The sequence below is a fragment of the Puma concolor genome, chromosome A1, assembly GCF_028749965.1.
Source record: "Puma concolor isolate L17-30 chromosome A1, mPumCon1.1.hap2, whole genome shotgun sequence".
In the NCBI taxonomy this organism is placed as follows: domain Eukaryota; kingdom Metazoa; phylum Chordata; class Mammalia; order Carnivora; family Felidae; genus Puma; species Puma concolor.
Window position 1 is genome coordinate 127,605,668 of NC_141667.1, and position 17,881 is coordinate 127,623,548.

A 17,881-nucleotide genomic window follows, 5' to 3' on the forward strand; every position below is an offset into this window, starting at 1 on the left:
AATGAGCATGCCCCCTTGGTTCCAGACACAGTGCTGATACAGTGGGGTCCTGTCCTTCAGGGCAGCCAACATAACCCTGGCCCACAGCCCAGCCAGAGTCATTGAGCGGAGAGACCACACTGTCTAAGGCTTCAGGAAGCCAAGAAAAATACCCCAAAGCAGAGGGATCCATGGGCTCAACCAAGCCAACACCACCAAGTGCCAGTATTTCCCAGGAAATATGCCAAAATGCCTTTATCCCTGACGGCGTTGCCAGCCAGTAGAGCCGGCCTGTCCTACCACAGGCGCCTGCGCCCTGCTCTGAGCTCACACAATCGGGAGTCCTTCTGCTGGTGATGGGAACCCACTTCAGAGAAACCTTTCACCGCGGTGGTGGGGGGTGGGGGGTGGTGGGCAACCGGGATACACAGGGCAGGTGGGGGTTGAAGCACAGCGAGGGTTTCGGTACTCTCCAGTAGCTGCGTTCACTGTAGGCCTTGACCTTGGCTGGAGCGCTAAGTTCCGACTGTGTTTAAGGCAAGGATTTTCAAGGTCAGAACTTTTCAGCAGAGAAGCTTCGATGACGGTTGCGGCCGTCAGGCAGGCGTTGGAGTTAGAACACACAGTGGACAGGCTTGGCCCTGGTGGCTCAGCTCAGTGGGGTTTCTTGCCTGCAGTGTCTGAAAGGATGTGCTGGGGAACTACCCTCTGTGACAGCTGCAGTGAATTCTGATTTATGGCTGCTGTGCCTCCCTCTGCCACCTGGGGCTAGGAGCTTTTGGAAAGGCTTTCTGGCAGCCAGTGCAGGTCGTTCCATTCCTGGTGCTCCCTGGCCCGCTGGGGCACTGCGCACCCTCCCTCTGCTGCCCTCGTGGAGGGGAGAAGGCGGTCCACCTGCCTGGCCTGCCTCCCGGGAGCCTGGTGGAGCCGCCCCCCGCCTGGCGGTTCCCAACTCCCCTCTGCCTGCAGGAAGGCCGGGGCTCGCTGCGCGCCTGCTCCAGCTCCTGCGCTCTGGGGAGCCGGCCTTGTAAGGCCTCCCCGGCTACACCCGGTCCCTGCCCCCTTGCCAGGCAGTGTTCCTTTGGCCCTGTCTGCCCTCGCTCTTTCTCACATGTGACCAATATTTCGTGCCATCTCCTCTCCCAGGCTGTAAAGCCCCTGCACTATAGGATGATCGTTCCTTCTCCTTATTAAATTAACAAATGTTTATTGACTAACCACCATGGGCCAGGCACTGAGCTAAGTGCTAAGGAGCAGGAGAGCCATGGTCTTGACCCTTGTGGGGCTAACAGCCGAGCAAATAAGCAAGTACACAGCGAACAAACAAATAGGTTACAGAGAGTGTAACACGGTCCCCGAAGAAAGCAGAGCTTATGTGACTAGAAGGGGATGGAAACTTCTTTCAGCACATGGACAGGAAGTGACGGTCCTGTTGAGGCCTTGAAGGAAGAAAGTGCCTGAGGCTCAAAGTCCTGTGTGTCTGTCAGCTGGCTGCTGTCCCCTTCTAGGCACACTCCGGGAGAAGCTGGCCCAGGGGCTCCGCAAGTGCAAGGCCCTCTGGTAAAGTAGGCTTGATTTTCTAGAAACTGATGGACACCTGGTGTGAGAGCACAGTGATTCGGGTGTAGTGGTAAGATATGCAACGGTGAACCTGACATGTCTTACAGGAGTTCCTAACTTCCTACTAAACTGCCCGTGGCATGGTCTTCCCCTTTTGGTAAGGAAGAAACCCACTCTTACGTAGCCCAGGTCCCAAACCTTGGGGCGATCCCTAACCCTCTCTCAAACGCTAGAGCCAGCTACCAGGCAGCTCCAAGGTTCTAGACGCTGGCCACCTCTGCCCATCTCCACCACGGCCATCCTATTCCAGCCCTGTAGGACGATGCCTACCAGGTCTCCAGCTTCCCCTCCCACCCCTCACCCCCGGAAATCAAGTCAGCGTTGGCACCGTTCTGCACAAACCCTCTCAGAGCTGCCAGCTCTGGGAGATTCAGACTGTAGTGTAATGTGGTAACACTTATGCACTACACAGTGCTGTAATTACCCATGAGAACCGTCATGCTCCTGAACTCTTACCTCCATTCCTTCCCATCCACTCTGCTCCTGCGGCCACCCTGCTTTCCTGAAACAGGCTGAGCACACTCCCACCTCAGGGCCTTTGCACTTGCTCCTTTCTCTGCTGGAGCACTTCCTGCCCCCGCTCCCCACACCAGATACTGACATGGCTCCCTCTCTTAAAGCTCTCTAATGCCTCTGCTGAAACATCAATTTATTATGGACACTCCATCTCCTCCTTTTCCCAGCTGCCCCCAACATCCACCCCAGGAGCTTGTTTTTGTTCCCTCCATGACATTTTTGGTCTAATACATTTGTTATTTATTTTCTTGCTTGTTGTCTATGTCTCCCCACTCATTGGAAAAAAAGAGCTTTGTCTTGTTCACTGTTGTATCTCCAGCACAGAACACATTGCTTGGCATGTGGCAGACATTCAAAAAATATTTGCTGAAAAAAATATATGCAAAATATAGATAGCGCCAGACCATGGAGAACATTCTAGACCATGTTAGATGATGTGGATTTTCTTCTAAAAGCAATAAGAAGCCATTGGAAAGGTTTAAGCAGTGGAAGAAGTGATCTGCCTTCTATTTTGAGTTTACTGTGAATGTGGTGTGGAGAATGACCAGAAGCAGGGGGCCAGAGAAAGGGGTGGTGGAAAAGCCCAGTAAAGAGGCCAGTGGCTTGGACCAGGATGGTGTCAGTGGATATGAAGCGAAGGCTATAAGCAAAGTAACTGGCAGATCAGCTGGGGAAAAGCCAGTGTCCAGGTCCAGAAGGTCTCCTCGTATGGTCCTGGTCCTACGTGATTCGCCGTCAGCAGCCTGAAGGCCAAGGACAGCCCCACTGCGTGGGCTCTTGGGCAGAAGGAGGAGGACTAGACTCTGAGCTCATCTTCTGCAGATGGGAGTTTGAGCTGAGCCACCCACACTTCTCCCCTTATGCCCAACAACGAGCATCTTCACAGCGAGGACTATGCTGTTCCTCTGTATCTCTCTCCCCCAGCCCAATGCTCACACATGCATATGCCTGAAGGGATTCGGTACTGTTGCAGGTTGGTGTCTCTGAGAGCAGATGCCAAAACAGACTGGAGGACAAGAGGTTTATTGGGGTCAACACCTGTGCAAGGAAAGGAAGGAAGCAGCAGTGAACAGCAGGAGAAGTCCATTATGATGTACGCCCCACCAAGCCTGGCCAACCTGGTGGGGAGTTGGGGAGCAATTATCACCCACTCCAAGTTGGGCCCAAATGGCCAGGCCTTGCGCCACTGAATATAGGCCGTTTAGGAAGGGCATACCCCCGGGTGAGACAGCACTCTGCAGTTGAGGCAGATTCTGAAGGAGCTGATAACAGGAGGCATTTGCTGCCAGCATTTCAGCTGGATCCCTTCCTTTAAGGGATCTCTGTATCTGCCATGGAGAGGATCTAACTGTGGGCTATTAGGCCAAGACCCAGGGCCCCTCCCTCTGCAGTGAGAACTGGCTCTCAGGAAGAGTTTCTGCAACAGCTTGGCTCTTTCTAGGCCTCTCGGCTGACTGACCCGCCTGACCTCATGAATAAGCCACTGGCCATGTATCAGAGCATCTCTTCAGACTCCAGGGAGTGCTTCTAGACCGGGGTGGATATTTTGAAATTAATTTACTGGACCAGTTTAGAGTTATTTCAGCATCTGTGGTATCGTGGAAAGATCCAGGCTCCGTGGTCAGGTACTCCAGCATTCTAATACTGCATCTACTACACGCCGACCCCGTGACCCCAAGCAAGTTAACAAGCCTTCTGGGAGTGTTTTCCTTCTTCTGTAAAACGTGTGGAATGATGCTCAAAAGCACTTGAGATTAAGGGCTGTGTCTTACTAGCCTTGTCTTCTCATTGGCCTGTAGGTGTCCCCTGAATGAACGTCACTCACTGTGGTATGTGTGCCCGGTCTTATGCAGTGGTAAGTGCTGGGGGTGAGGGGCTCCTGTTCACACCGACGGAGGTCTGAGTGGGAGTTACCCACTTCTCCTGCTGCCGGAGGCTCCTCCATCTGACTGCCACTTCACCCCACCATGCAGGGTTCATGGCTGGAAACTTAGCCCCAGCCCAGAGACTTGCCCAGAGCTGGTGCCTGCCACCCATTGGCTGCCATGACGGAAATCTGCGATAACTCAACGGGGCCTCGATGGCACCCCAACAGCTCGCGACATTCTCTGGGAATGAGTCCCAATTTTACCCCGACCTCAGCCCATCTTTCAGGAATCTCATTGGTACAGCACGCAGCATGCTGGCCCCAGCTGGACTCTAAAGTTGTTCATGAGTAAAGCATCTGCCATAGTTTTCTGGCTTACTGGGATTTCACATCACCCTGGTAAAGCTCTCCCGAGCTCCTTCCTGTCAGCTCTCTTCCACCGACAGATATTTGTGTTTTCTTTAGGTTGTGCGAGGAAAAGACTGCCATCCCACAGGGCAAGTGCCACAGCTATCGGTAAGACGGCAAAGAATCTAGGTTTATCCACCTCAGCAAATTGCCCCCTGGTTTTTCAGAGCAGAGCCCTTAATTTTACTCCATAGAGTGTGGTGTAGTGGGATAAGCACCTGCTATGGATCTAGCAAGACCTGAGTTTAACTCCCGTATGGTCGTGAGCAAGTCAGCTCGACTTCAGAGGGTTTCCATTCCTTTATCAGTAACACTTCCCTTGCAGGTAGGTTGAGGGCTTAGAAAAGTAATTGCCTAAGACACAGCAGCTGCTCAACAGCATGCACTTGTCATTTCCTTCTGCCAAGAGGAAGGAACAACCCGTGAGCAGTGCTGGTGTCTGTCTTACATAATGCCATGTGATTTGTACTCGATGTGAAGTGATGCATCTGGCATCTGGTGCACTAGATCATGACCAAGCAGGTCAACAGGACAGCAGGTGCCTGGAAGGGTGAAGGGCTGTGGTGTGGCCCTGAGAGGGACTGTCCTACACAACAGAGCCTCTGAATAGTGAAGCAAAAGACAGAGGGTTGTGCTGTTCTCCCACCACTGCCATCCATGTTCACGGTATCCTCTATACAGGTCAGACTAGGAATATGGCTCAGACCCTGCTCTGCCCGCTACGTGCAGGAGAGGCTGGCATGCTCTACAAACACTGAAACAGAGATATCTCCAGGCAGGAAGAAGGAAAAGATTCAGAGCTCATAAACTTACATACCCAAATGGAAGACTTTAAAGGCGGGAGCCATTACTGTCTGGTGGCTGTTGAATACCTAACACATAAGAGGTATTCAATATGCACCACATTAGCAAAATGAAGCATAAAAATCATGCGATCATCTCAATAGATGCGTAAAAAGCATTTGACAAAATTCAGCATCCATTTGTGATAAAAGCTCTCAATAAAGTGGTATGGAAGAAACACAATTCAACACAATAAAAGCCATATATGACAAACCCATGGCTAACATCATACTGAATACTGACAAACTAAAAGTTTTTCCATGACACCATCTACAGAAAACCCTAAACACACTAACAAAAAGCTTTACAACTAATAAATGAATTCAGTAAAGTTGCAGCATCAAAAATCAATGTACAGAAATCTGTTGTGTTTCTATATATGAATAATGACCTATCAGAAAGAGGAATCAAGAAAACAATCCCATTTAAAATCACATCAAAAAGAATAAACTGTATAGGAATACATTTAACCATGTAGATGAAAGAGCTATACACTGAAAACTGTAAGACACTGATGAAAGAAACTGAAGAAGACCCAAATAAGGGGAAAGATAAAATGTAAAGATAAAATTAATGTTTATGGATTGGATGGAAGGATGTTGCCAAAATGTCCATACTACCCAAAGCAATTCACAGATTCAGGGCCATTTCTATCAAATTTCCAATGGCATTTTTTAATAAAAAGAGAAAATGAGAATCATAAAATTTGTATGGAACCACAAAAGACTCTGAATTGCCAAAACAATACTGAGAAAGAGGAACAAAGCTGGAGGTACTATGCTCCCTGATTTCAAACTCTATTACAAAGCAGTAGTCATGAAGACAGTATGGTACTAACAAAAATACACAGATGCGTAGATCAATGGAATAGGATAGAAAGCCAAGAAATAGGCCCACACATGTATGGTCAATTAATTTATGGCAAAGGAACCAAAAATATCCAATGGGAAAAAGTCTCTTCAACAAATGGTGTTGGGAAAGCTAGACAGCTACATGCACAAAAATAAAATGGAACCACTCTCTTAACACCACATGCAAGAATTAACTCAAAATGAATTAAAGGCTTGAACGGAACACCTAAAACCTTAAGACTCCTAGAAGAAAACATAGGTGCTAAGCTCCTTGACAGCAGTCTTAGTGATATATATATTTTGGAATTTGCACCCAAAGCAAAGGCAACAAATGAAAACTAAAAAAAGAAAAAAGAAAACAAACAAACAAAAAAAACTACATCAAACGAAAAAGGTTCTGCACAGCAAAGAGAACCATCAACAAAATGAAATGAAAAGGCAACCTACAAAATGGGTGAAAATATCTGCAAATCATATATTTCATAAGGGGTTAATTCCCAAAATAAATAAGTAAATCCATACAACTCAAAAGCAAAACAACACTCCAATGAAACAATGGGCAGAGGATCTGAATAGACGTTTTTCCAAAGAAGACGTCCACACGGCCGACACACACATGAAAAGATGCTGAACATCACAAGCCATCAGGGAAATGCAAGTCAAAACCACAAAGAAATATCACCTCACACCTACCAGATTGGCTACTGTCAAAAAGGTAAGAAATAGCAAGTGTTGGTGAGAACGTGGAGAAATGGAATTTCTCCTCGTACACTGCAGGTGGGAATGTAAATTGGTGTAGCCAGTATGGAAAACAGTATAGACATTTCTCATTAAAAATGGAACTACCATATGATCCAACAATGCCACCTCTGGGCAATTATCTGAAGAAAACAAAAATGGTAGTTTGAAAAGATATACGTGACCCTGTGTTCCTTGTGGCATTATTTACAATAGCCAAATTATGGAAACAACTTGGGTGTTCACCAGTGGATAAAGAAGATGTGGTGTCCACACACACAGATATGCGCACACAGAGGAATGTCACTCAGCCATAAAAAGGAATGAAATCTTCCCATTTTCAGCAACATTGATGGACCTAGAGTATATTATGCTAAGTGAAATAAGTCAGAGATAGTCAACTGTCATACGCTTTCATGTCTACATAGAATTTAAATAACAAAACACCAAAAAACAAGGTCATATATACAGAGAACAGATGGGTGGTTGCCAGAGGTGAACGGTGGAGGTGGGCCTAAGTGAAGGTGGTGCAAAGTTACGAACTTCCAGTTATAAATAAATATGTCATGGGGATATGATGTACAGCATGATTACCATAGTTAATAATAATGTACTGCACATTAGCAAGTTGCTAAAAGAGTACATCTTACAAGTTCTCATCACACGCACAAAGTTGGTAATCATGTATAGTGATGGATATTAACAAGACTTACTAGACAGATGTTAACTAGACTTACTCCTTTCACAATACACACAAATATTGAATCATTATGTTGGACACCTGAAACTAATGTAATGTTGTGTGCCAATGATACCTTAATTAAAAATAAGTAAGTAAATAAAAAAAATATGGATTTCATGACCCCCAAAATAATAATGATAAACAAATTAGACATTAGTGGTAAATATCAAGAAAGAGGTTTCAAAAAAGAGAGATTTTTAAAATTGGGGAAATGGAAGCATGTATCAGATTATATATGTTTTACGGTCTTGTTGGGAAGCGTTTTAGTTTGATTGAGACTTTCTTGGGGAGTACCCAGGGGGGACTCAATCACATCAAGGAATAAAAATTGGGAAATGACTGAATCAGAAGGAATGGTTTTAAAAATGCAATCATTTGATCTACAGAGGGGAAAACTAACGTGTAATGTCAAAAAAGCCCCAATAATTTTCTTGTGTTATATAACTTCTCTCTTAACCAATTAAAGTAATAACTGTACTTAGTTTCAAAGGACAATTTAAAAAAAAAAAAAACTGTCTCAAGAAGCCCGTGAAAGGAGGAATATATTACCTGGCAGGTAGAACACATTAGCCAGCCCCAGGTACTAACAGTTACACACGAAGTCACTCACACACACACCAGGAAGCCACCTCAAGGCTCTGTGGATTCAGAAGCCAGGCTGAGTGTTTCCAGGAACTAAAGGTTGGCTGGGAGGCAGCAAAGATGGCAGAGGCCTAGCACACAGGGCTCACCTGGCAAGGTTTTCCTGGCGCAGAGAGGAAACATAAGAAACTTTAGGCTAGAGCCTGGGAAAAGAGGCCTCTGGCAAATGACAGCTGACCCTTGAACAAGGTGAGAGGTTAGGGGCGCCGACACCCATGCAGTCAAAAGTCTCCGTGTAACTTCTGACTCCCCCCTCAGACTAACTACTGATAACCTACCGTTGACCTGAAGCCTTACAGATAACGTCAACAATCGGTCAACACATATTTCCTATGTTATATGTATTATAGACTATATTCTTGCGATAAAGTCAGCTAGAGAAAAGAAAATGCTAGTAAGAAAATCATAAAACACACCTAAGATACTGCCTATAAAAAATCTGCAGACAAATGGACCCGCACAGTTCAACCCCGTGTTGTTCAAGGGTAAACTATATATGCTTCTCCTTGTTTATCAAGGCAGGGCCTTGACCCATTTGCGACCCACCTGCCCACCTCCCTGGGAGAGCTGCAGAGGGTGGAGGCAGTAGGAGATGAGGTTTGACAAAATGCTACTTTCTATTCTTTCTTTCCTAAGATGGACTCAAGGTGATATTCTCAAAGGGATGATGCCAGTTTATCCTTTGAAATTGCAGGGTCCTATTGCTAAAATGCTATCTTTTATTCAAGCCAGAGATGCCTGGGGCCACAGGGAATGTCTTTGTGTATTTTCAGCGTGGTCTTGTGATTTCTGGCAGTGTCATGGGTCCGGGCAAGCCGCCTTTTGGGACAATGACCCTTCAAATGTCAACAAGCCACTCTCCTTGGAGAGATTAGAGAGGAAGACGGTCAGTCCGGGCATGGCATTTGAAACACCCTTTGCCAATACTGCTAAGCTTTTTGAATGCTCTTATTAAACTATTGAAATTTGCTTAGTCACCCAGGTATGCACAATTCAACTATACTTTTTCGTCAAATATCTGCTCTCTTAGGTAAATTGTATTCAGTCTCATCCACTTCAGGAGAGTGCTTCCTTAGCCGTCTAATGGTGGAATAACAGCACCCAACTCACAGAATGAGAACTGGGTGAGGCAGTGTTTCTAGAAATCCGGAATCCAGGGGTCTAAGTCTCTGTAGCCATAATGCTACATGACCTTTGACATTTTGTGTAACTTTCCTGGCTCATTTTTCTCAAAGGCAAAATTGCAATAATAATTCAAAGGGGTGCCATTTAATTTTATTTCATTTTTTAAAGCTTCTGTTTATGTTGTGTTTTCAAGCTCCCTCATGTTATGGGAAATAAAAGCATTAAAATGAAAATCACAGGGTGTCTGGGTGGCTCAGTCGGTTGGGCATCCGACTTCAGCTCGGGTCATGATCTCACAGTTCGTGGGTTCAAGCCCCACATCGGGCTCTGTGCTGGCAGCTCAGAGCCCGGAGCCTGCTTCGGATTCTGTGTCTCTCTCTTTCTCTGCCCCTCCCCTGCTCACGCTCTGTCTCCCTCAAAAATAAATATTAAAAAAATTTTTTAAATAAAATAAAATAAGATAAACGAGAATCACAAAGGTAGTAGTTGTAAAACCTAACTAAATAAGAAATGGCAACTAGGAGGGTATAGACCATCCTCGGTGATGCTTCCTCATTGCTCATTTGGATTCGGCCCACACCATTTCAGCATGTAATAAGATGAGGCCCTTAAAAATTCATACTGAATCTCATCATTTCTGTCCATGTACAAATTCCATGCTGGCTTGGGGTAATTTCTGCGAAGTGACTGTGCCTTTCTCGTAATTTATGTTCTCTTTTCACTCTGTGGGGGCTGGACGCAGATGCCTGCAGGAGTGTGAGTTTGATTAAGCCGTTGTGGGTTCTACCTGTGTGAGTGGCTCTGCGCCATTCCTGGCTGGGCTGGTGCTTCCAAACCCCACTGGGCAGAAGGGCTGAAGGTGGATAGTTCTCAGTCTGTGTGCCAAAAAGGGTGTGATGGCTCAGCTAGCAACCCCAGGAGCCAAACAAAGGAAAGTGTGGCACTACATTCCCTTAGCCAGAGCAAACACTTCTATATTGCTCCAAGGGACACCCTGGACCTAAGCAAACTTGGGAAATTCAAAGGCTGATCCCTAGGGTCAGTGTAATGGGTCTCAAGGCTGCTGGAGAATTTCCTGATCTAGGAATCTTGAGGGTGAGATGGAAGGAGGTGTGTGGGTGTGTGTGTGTGTGTGTGTGTGTGTGTGTGTGTGTGTGTGTGTGCTGGCGAGGCAGAAATAGAAAGGTCTGCCATTGCTAAGAATCCATACTCCTTTTGGAATAGGTTGCCTGTGACTGTGATGTAATGAGGCCTATGTCCCAGAAGACTTAAGTCAGCAACCTCTTCCGGGGAGCACCAGGATTGGTTAGTTGTTTGACTTCCAGACATTTTGGGGAGGGGGTGGTGGGACAGGCCTCTTCTGGCTTTGGAGTTAAGCCTCTCTGGGTAGCTTACCTCACTACCAAGACATTACTCTCTGATCTCCAATTCTGGGCCCGGGAAAGGATGGTCGTCAATGGCTCACAATTCTATTCAAGTCATTAGAGGATTCTGAGCACTTAACTCCACGTCAGGCATCCTGCGTCAGAAATGGAGGACAGTGGTGAACAAGATGGTGGTTCCAATTTCAAGGAATTTACAAAACAATAATAGCTTCCCATGTGCTAGCCATATCCCAAGCTCTGTCCTAAGCCCTTGATACTTAATCTTTACCACATCTGTATGTAGTAGAGGTACTCATGTTATCCCTGTTTTACAGATGAGAACACTGAGTCACAGAAGATCAGTTAACTTACCTAAAATAACACAGCTAGTCCGTTGCAGAGCCAGGGTTTGAACCCCGGCAGTCTGACTGTAGAGTTGATGCTTCAACTATGACCGTTTGCTACGTTAGACCATCGAGGGGAGGTCTGCAGAAGGCGCATGTATGTTAAGTGCTGTGGCATTGAGCACAGACATGGTGAGAGCAGAGGAAATCATCATGGGGAGATGAGGCAACCAGACATTACTTCCCAGAGGAGGTGAGGTCTAAGCCGAGATCGAAGGTGGGGCTCCTTGCTAGGCAAGGTGGATGGGCACAGGGGCTCGGGGCCAGAGAAAAGGAAATGCAAAAGTCTCATGGTGAGAGAGAGCATGGCTTGTTTAAAGAATAGAAGGAATTCAGGGTGGTTGAATCACAGATTGCATGGCAGGAAACATTCAGGATGAGGTAGGAGAGCTTTATTCACTCACTCAGCAAACATTCATTGAGCACCTGCTGCGTGTCAGGCATTGAGGCAAGACAACACGGATTGATACAAATAAGGTGATGCCCTCCTGGAGCTGATCATCTAAAACCTGACATGACGCTTCCTCATCTCACCAGCGAAAAAACTTAATTAAACTTGGAAAGAAGGCAAAAGGTGAGTAGCATGGTCTCTCAATATCGACTGCCGCACTGTGTAAGACTCACACCAAGATTGTTGCAGTGTCTAGAGCAACGTGCCTGTGTTTGACATTGGTATTTACCGGTAGTTATGAAATCACTGTTGGTGAAGTTAAATGCCCCATGTAGGTATCTATCAGGTAGAAAAGATAACCTCAAAGGTGACAGTTTTACTGACCTATAGCATGTTAACAAATTTTATCTGTCTCAGTGCGTTGCTTTTCTATCGTTGCCATAGCAAATAACTACTGACTCAGTGGCTTAAGAGGACACCAGTGTATCATTTTACAGCTTGAAAGGTCAAAAGGTCAAAGCAGGTGTCACCACACTGAAACTGATTTGTATGTAGACTTCATTGCCTTCTGGAGGCTCAAGGGCAGAATCCTTTTCCTGCTCATTCCAGTTGTGGGAAGAATACACCTTTTCAGGTGTAGAACAGAGGCCCTTGCGTTCTTGCCAACTGTAAAGTGAGGGCCATTTGTAGCTGACCGAGGCTTCTGTTTCTTAGCCTGTGGCCCTCTTCCTCAGTCTCAATGAGAAAGAATGAACTATGGCCCTTTGTAGCAACGTGGATGGAACTGGAGAGTGTGATGCGAAGTGAAATAAGCCATACAGAGAAAGACAGATACCATATGGTTTCACTCTTATGTGGATCCTGAGAAACTTAACAGAAACCCATGGGGGAGGGGAAGGGAAAAAAAAAAAAGAGGTTCGAGTGGGAGAGAGAGCCAAAGCATAAGAGACTCTTAAAAACTGAGAACAAACTGAGGGTTGATGGGGGGTGGGAGGGAGGGGAGGGTGGGTGATGGGTATTGAGGAGGGCACCTTTTGGGATGAGCACTGGGTGTTGTTTGGAAACCAATTTGACAATAAATTTCATACATTGAAAAAAATAAAAAAGAAAAAAAAGAAAAAAAAAGGAAAAGAAAAATAAAGTGAGCAACAGGGGTTCCTTGTCACATCACATCATCCCCCGCCTACATTTCTGTCACCCTCTTCCCCTTTTAAAGACTTGTAATTAAACTGCGCCTCCCCAGATAATCCAGGATTATCTCCCATCTCAAGATCCTTAACCTAAATCACAGCTTCAAAATCTCTTTTGTCAGGTAAAAATCACATGAATATGTGTTCTGAGGATCTGAGTGTTGACATCTTTGGGGAACCCTGTTTCAGCCCACCCCATTATAATGACTACCGTTATTTAAGAATGCCCCCCCCCTTTTTGTAAACTATGTAACCCCGTTCCTCAAAATGCCATTTTAACTATCTTTACCAACCTTACTAGTTCCCTTATGGATGAGTCAGTAAATCTGTAACACGTTTATTCTACATTTGTACATTTTTAACTTTTTGAAAACCGTAGTAATTATACCCATCAGTTCTGGAGGCTTCGATAAGATTGCCAAGTGGTCTAACCTGCCAGGGCCCATTTACCTATGATGCACGGGGAGCAGACCTCATGGGCTGTCCAGCCTAGCATGCTATTTTGGCTCCTGGGATGGAGTGCAAATGATAAACATGGTAATAAACGTTATCTTCCCTAGCTCTCTGTCTCTGAAATCGAATTCTAAGTTCTTTTTAATTTCTGCTCCTTGACCAACTTTAGTCCTGGTTCTGATTAGTGCATGGCTGGGACGTTATCGGCCATTGTTGACTACAATGACTACAATGACCAGGGCCCCAGCTTTCCGGGCTGATCGTTTGGTGATTTCTCCTGAAATGGTGGCATCTATTCTCTGTTGGGTAAGAAACCGGTTTGTTAGTCTTTTCTGTTTGTCCGTTTGGCAACTTGTGACCTCAAATCAATTAGGAAAATATTTTATTCTTCCTGGAATGAAGAACAGGCCTTTGAGATCTGGAACGGTGAATTTTTCTATTTCTCTCTGTTCATGGCCGGTAACTATGTAAAGCTACAAGGTCTCTGAAGGGTTGTGCGTAATTAAGAAAAGCTTTACTTTTCATTGCGATATATTTCCCTTTTCCTGAAATATTAATTAATTAGATTACAATGTCTCACAAATGAAAGTAATTAATTGCTTTATAGAGATTTTAAGCACTTAAATAAATTACGTATATTCCCAGAATTACCCTCCAAATAAACTAAGCTTCCGATATTTTAAATGGATTGGCTTACCAAAATCCTTTCTTATAGAAAATACTAGCTAAGAAGCATTTTTATAAGAATCAAAATTCAAGTAATCAAGATGAATCCTTAAGCAAATCATGCCGATTTAATCTTTTGGCTTAACAATAGTTATACACATTTTCTCTGGTTTTATCAGTATGAGGTATAATATAACAATTATTAAAAGCAAGGTTTGGTATATTTTTCATGAATAAGCTAGTTAATCTGAACTTCCTAAAGTTTTTGTTTGTTTGTTTGTATTTGAGAGAGAGAGAAAGAGTAGGGGAGAGGAGCAGAGAGAGAGAGAGAGAGAGAGAGAGAGAGAGAGAATCTTAAGCCGCCTCCATGCCCAGCTCAAAGCCCACCAAAAGTGGGCTGGATGCCATGACCATGCGATAATGACTGAGATCATGACCTGAGTCAAAATCAAGAGTCGGAAGCTTAAATGACTGAGCCACCCAGTTAACCATGAACTTCCTAAACCTTTCATGTTAATTTACTGGTTAGGTAAGCTAATATTATACCTACATAATATTGAGGATTGTGAAATATGTAAAAATTGTAAGTACATTGAACAGTAATTCTAAAAAACCTTTATAAAAAAATTTTTTTAATGTTTATTTTTAATGCGGGGGGAGGGTGGGGTGGGCAGAGCACAAGCAAGGAAGGGGCAGAGAGACAGGGAGACACAGAATCCGAAGCAGGCTCCAGGCTCTGAGCTGTAAGCACAGAGCCTGACACAGGGCTTGAACTCACAAACCGTGAGATCATGACTTGAGCTGAAGTTGGATGCTCAACCAAACTGAACCACCCAGGCGCCCCTAAAAAACCTTTTATATCAACAGCAACTGTGATTGTAGTGTGTCCATTTGAACATAATTTCCGACATCCTTAGTTAACTTTAAAATCGTAGACTAATGTTAAATTGAGTAAATTAATGAATAATTTTTGGATACCCAGGTAATTTCTAAACAAAATAAAATACAGAAATCTTGGTTATTTACTAAAGTCTTAATATATAAAAATATATACTTTTGCCTCCTATTTTCATGGTATGGAGTAGCTATATCTTTGGGTGCTGTTAATGGACGTGTTCCTTTTGCCACTTTGAGAACACGTAAGAGGCGTGTGAGTAACCAAGGGGGTCGTATTACATGTTCTTGTGAGATTTCTGGGCTGTGTTGATAGGTGGTTCTCAATTCTCTACCTAGCTTTCATTTCTCTGAGATAAAATTGAGTTGCTTTGGTTAAAAGTTTTAATCAATACAAATGATTAACACTATATACCAGGAGTAATGACAAAGTAATGACTACTTAAAGCTAACAGGATGTATCTCTTAAGGGAAAGAGGGATAGGTTTGGCTTAAAGCATCCGGGCGTTCCCGAATGTGGAAAAGACAAAACTTGGATACGGAAAGTTGTAGAAGGTTCATATAAATTAGATGTTATTCACCTTGGCTTAGAATATCTGCAAATAATGAGTCTGGTGTCATCAAAGGGGTGTGCTAAAATTTTGGAAAAGTGTGCTCATGGCTGATGGGCTTATTCCTAAGGTAAGTTTAACCAAAGAGGTAGGGGAACTGCGGAATCCTTACTGCCAAAGCCGATATTAATTTCAAACTAGAATTTGATTTCTCTCTGTTAAAATGATAAATTGATCTTAGAACACGTAGCCTGCTTTTACAAGGGAGAGAACAAGGTTATTCACTATCTTCTGTGTTATCTGTCTGGATAGCAAGGCTCCTAAGTCTTACCAGAATAATTTTCTGTGCTTTGCACTTACTTCATCATCATCACCTTGATTTCTCAAGAGCCAAGGTTTCACAAAACCATGTCACCTTCTTCCAGAATTTACTTAAAATATTCTATTGCCACTTTGATTAATAGGTAACCAAGCTACTGTTTCTGTCTTAATCAAGCTTCCAGATTTCCTCTCCTAATTCTTGATTTTGCCATCAGAGAACCAGACCATCATTTAGGGGAAAGATTGATTATTTCTTTTACACCCAAATATCTTTGCGATGTCCCAAAGTTCCCATGGGAACTCACAAAGATTTCTTCTTTAATATCACATATAAAAAATTGCTAAAAATAACTAGGATTGTTTCTGCACGTTTCTTAATTAGTTCCACACTGTTGTACAAGCAAAATGACAACAAATGATGTGTCAAAGCACAGAAGAGTTTTGTACAGGTAAAACGTTATTGATATTAATGTGGCATAAGTTATCTATATTATAGAAGGGAATGCGAAGTCCCAAAGATTTGCCAATGCTCTCACTGTCCACAATATATTCTTGCCCAAGAGGGAACATTAATTTTCAAGGAAACAGTTATGTATTATATCCCAACAGAGAATTTAACTCTCCTCTTTTTTGATATTATTATCTGCTGCACAAAATGAACCACAGATACATAGTCTCGTCCACCTCTGGTTTTCACTCTCCTCTGACATGTTCCTGAAGGCCTGCAGGCTAGAATCTGTATCTTTGATAAAGAAAAACTCACAGTCTTGAGGAAAGGACTGTATTGGATACCAATAACTATTGATGCGTCAAGACTAGGCTTACGGGTAAAAGCTCCAACGTGTAAAGCTGACATTATCTAGACAACTGTCAGACTGTATTAGGGGACTGATCAGAACTTCTAACATTCTCTTTAGTTCACAAGTAGACAATTTTACACAAGGAGCTGCTGACCCAAGATCCAGTGGAATAAATTTAATGACATAGGACTGAATTAACTGATGAGGGAAAACCAGACTGAAATTTAAATGGTAGTTATCTACTTCGGCATACGTTAATTTTTTAATGTTCTATTTATCATAATGTATGAGAGGGGATTTTTACTCTTCCTTTTTAATCTCTCTCAATGTAGTAGACGATGCTTTAGGAAACTGAAAAGAGGACACTTTTTTAATGTTTATTTGTTTTGAAAGAGAGACAGATAGCAAGAGCAAGCATGAGCCGGGGAGGGGCAGAGAGAGAGGGGGAGAAAGAGTCCCAAGTAGGCTCTGAACTGTCAGTGCAGAGCCCAATGCGGCGCTCAATCCCACAAACTGTGAGATCATGACCTGAGCTAAAAACAAGAGTAGGACGCTTAACCAATTGAGCCACCCAGGCGCCCCTGAAAGAGGGCACTTGTAAGGATATCGGCTTGTTACTGTCACCTCTGAATTCAGAGACGAGGATGTTTATTGAGATGCTTTACTTTGCACAGCAATATAGTTATTTGCGTAGGTTCAGTGAGGATTTGGCCTCCTTTTTACCAAGATATAATTTGACAAATTAGCTGTGCAACTAAGGCCAGATGTGGAGTGTCATGTTGAAAAGGAACCTCACTTAATCAAGTGTGACAAGGTCACCTTTACAAAGGTATATTTAACACGTGGCGTCAATGTTTACAAAGCTCTCCCAGGAAACCTGGCCTGAGACGTGTTCTATGCCATACAGGCTCCCAGCCTCCCAGAGGTAAGGAAAGTCACTTCCTGGAGTACCAGTGATCATAATAAAACATGGGCAATCTTGAAGAATTCACCAAAATTTACTAGCACTTCATGTGAGATCTGTCTGGTGGAGTTTCTTGGACCTTGGTTTCTTGCATCAGAATAGAAGTCCAAATCATCAAGACTTTTAAACAGCCCAACCTGAGATTCTTTAATAAAATTTCCAGACAGAAGTTAATTCTCTGGCTTTAGAGAGGCCTCAGTACCTCTGGCTCAAGGAAGATTATAATGGTTAAGCAACACTGCTTACTTTACCTTTGTAAACAATCAAGCTAAAACATGAGACCAGCCTTTGGGGTGGTCAAGAATAATCTCTGGATATTAATTATGATAAAAAACGGGGGGACAATTAGAAAAGATCTTTTAAAATTTGGAAAAATCGGCAAAGAGAGGGCAGCATGTCTATTTAAGGTTATAAAGGAGAACTGTTTCATAGGCTTATTTGACAATTTAACTAAATTTCCAGGGAAATATACCTGTATTTGGCTGTGCCATTAAGGGATGAGACCCAGCGAAGTCACCCGTACCATGCAGATTTCTCTAAGGTGACAAAGAT

The 17,881-nt window shown here is 43.8% G+C and overlaps 1 long non-coding RNA gene across 1 annotated transcript in view; it reads right to left on the reverse strand.

The window, feature by feature from the left end:
- Positions 1-10,840, reverse strand: part of LOC147584446 (uncharacterized) — a 190,210-nt gene extending 179,370 nt beyond the window's left edge. Inside the window, exon 1 of the long non-coding RNA XR_015250041.1 lies at positions 10,727-10,840. This is a non-coding gene — a long non-coding RNA (uncharacterized LOC147584446). The remainder of the gene's footprint in view (positions 1-10,726) is intronic.
- Between the last annotated feature and the right edge of the window lie 7,041 nt (positions 10,841-17,881).